Here is a 3,224-nt window from a genome sequence, read left to right as displayed (position 1 = left end):
ACTGGAAGTGGAACTGCCCCAAATACTTGGCAGGTAAGAAGGATGGCAAAGTGAACAAAGGTATATTTGATATACATGTTATTGATGTGTATTTTACTAGTGTTCGTAGTAACCCCTAGGTATTTGATACTGGTTTAGTTGCTAAGATTAGTAACTCGAAACAGGAGTTGCAAAGACTAGTTAAAAGTGAGGTGACGATGTGTGTTGGAAGTGATTCCAAGGTTGATATGATCACCATTGCACACTCCCTCTACCTTCGGTATTAGTGTTGAACCTAAATAAATGTTATTTGGTGTTTGCATTGAGCATGAATATGATTAGATCATGTTTATTGCAATATATTTATTCATTTAAGTCACAGAATAATTGTTGTTCTGTTTACATGAATAAAACCTTCTATGGTCATACACCCAATGTGAATGGTTTATTGAATCTCGATCGTAGTGATACACATATCCATAATATTGATGCCAAAAGATGCAAAGTTAATAATGATAGTGCAACATACTTGTGGCACTGCCGTTTAGGTCATATTGGTGTAAATCGCATGGAGAAACTCCATGCAGATGGACTTTTTGAATCACTTGATTATGAATCATTTGATACTTGCGAACCATGCCTCGTGGGCAAGATTACTAAAACTCCGTTCTCCAGAACAATGGAGCGAGCCAATGACTTATTGGAAATAATACATACTGATGTATGCGGTCCAATGAGTGTTGAGGCACACGGCGGGTAACGTTATTTTCTGACCTTCACAGATGATTTGAGCAGATATGGGTGTATCTACTTAATGAAACACAAGTCTGAAACATTTGAAAAGTTCAAAGAATTTTAGAGTGAAGTGGAGAATCATCGTAACAAGAAAATAAAGTTTCTACGAGCTGATCACGGAGGCGAATATTTGAGTTACGAGTTTGTCCTTCATTTAAAACAATGTGGAATAGTTTCACAACTCACGCCACCTGGAACACCGCAGCGTAATGGTGTATCTGAACATCGTAACCGTACTTTATTAGATATGGTGCGATTTATGATGTCTCTTACCAATTTACCACTATCGTTTTGGGGTTATGCATTAGAGACATCTGCATTCACGTTAAATAGGGCACCGTCTAAATCCACTGAGACGACACCGTATGAACTATGGTTTGGCAAGAAACTTAAGCTGTCGTTTCTTAAAGTTTGGGGTTGCGAACACTACTGCAGGATGCTGCTAACGCGACACTACAATCAGAGACCCTTCAAGAAACTGTGTGTGATGCCATAATCACAAACGGTGGTGTATGAAAACCGTCGGAAATGTATAAAACGTTTGCAATGATGGATGCATCAAACACGGTTCAGGTTTTAGTTGCGTGTGCGATGAAGGGCATACGGTTCAGTTCAATTAACTGTTTGCGATGAGGAGGAACAAAAGAAACGGGCAACCAGATGAAGGCGTGTGCGATACACAGCATACGGTTCACTCGGATGAACTGTTTGTGATTAGGCAACACAAAAGAAACGGGCAGCCATATGAAGGTGTGTGCGATATACAGCATACAGTTCACTCGGATGAACTGTTTGTGATTAGGCAACACAAAAGAAATGGTCAGCCAGATCAAGGTGTGTGGGATATACGTCATGCGGTTCACTCAGATGAACTGTTTGCGTTGACACAACAGAACAGAAATGGTTCAACTTAACAAGACGTGTGTGTTGAGCGATGGGATTGTGATACGTCTCCAAGGTATCTATAATTTTTGATTGTTCCATGCTATTATATTATCTATTTTGGATGTTTAATGGGCTTTATTATGTACCTTTATATTATTTTTGGGACTAACCTACTAACCGAAGGCCCAAAGCAAATTGTTGTTTTTTGCCTATTTCAGTGTTCCGCAGAAAAGGAATATCAAACGGAATCAAACCTTCGCGAGGATCGTTTTTGGAACAAAAGCAATCCAGGAGACTTGGAGTGGACGTAAAGGAAGCCACGTGGTAGGAGGGCGCGCCCAGGGGGTAGGCGTGCCCCCCACCCTCGTGGGCCCCTCGTAGTTCCACCGACCTACTTCTTTCGCTTATATATACTCATATACCCTGAAAACATCTAGGAGCACCATGAAACCCTATTTCCACTGCCGCAACCTTATGTACCCGTGAGATCCCATCTTGGGGCCTTTTCCGGCACTCCGCCGGAGGGGGAATCGATCACGGAGGGCTTCTACATCAACACCATAGCCTCTCCGATGATGTGTGAGTAGTTTACCACAAACCTTCGGGTCCATAGTTATTAGCTAGATGGCTTCTTCTCTCTCTTTGGATCTCAATACAAAGTTCTCCTCGATTCTCTTGGAGATCTATTCGATGTAATACTTTTTGCGGTGTGTTTGTCGAGATCCGATGAATTGTGGGTTTATGATCAAGATTATCTATGAACAATATTTGGTTCTTCTTTGAATTCTTATATGCATGATTTGATATCTTTGCAAGTCTCTTCGAATTATCAGTTTGGTTTGGCCTACTAGATTGATCTTTCTTGCAATGGGAGAAGTGCTAAGCTTTGGGTTCAATCTTGCGGTGTCCTTTCCCAATGACAACAGGGGCAGCAAGGCACGTATTGTATTGTTGCCATCGAGGATAAAAAGATGGGGTTTATATCATATTGCTTCAGTTTATCCCTCTACATCATGTCATCTTGCTTAATGCGTTACTCTGTTCTTATGAACTTAATACTCTAGATGCATGCTGGATAGCGGTCGATGTGTGGAGTAATAGTAGTAGATGCAGAATCGTTTCGGTCTACTTGTCATGGACGTGATGCCTATATACATGATCATGCCTAGATATTCTCATAACTATGCGCTTTTCTATCAATTGCACGATAGTAATTTGTTCACCCACCGTAGAATTTGCTATCTTGAGAGAAGCCACTAGTGAAACCTATGGCCCCCGGGTCTATTTTCCATCATATTAATCTCCCGTCAAGTAGCTATTTTTGTCGCCGTTTATTTTGCAATCTTTACTTTTCAATCTATACAACAAAAATACCAAAAATATTTATCTTATTATCTCTATCAGATCTCACTTTTGCAAGTGGCCGTGAAGGGATTGGCAACCCCTTTATCGCATTGGTTGCAAGGTTCTTATTTGTTTGTGCAGGTACTAGGCGACTTGCGTGTAACCTCCTACTAGATTGATACCTCGGTTCTCAAAAAATGAGGGAAATACTTACGCTACTT

The sequence above is a fragment of the Triticum aestivum genome, chromosome 4D (assembly GCF_018294505.1).
Source record: "Triticum aestivum cultivar Chinese Spring chromosome 4D, IWGSC CS RefSeq v2.1, whole genome shotgun sequence".
NCBI classification, from domain to species: Eukaryota; Viridiplantae; Streptophyta; class Magnoliopsida; order Poales; family Poaceae; genus Triticum; species Triticum aestivum.
Note: the sequence above shows the minus strand (reverse complement) of the source record.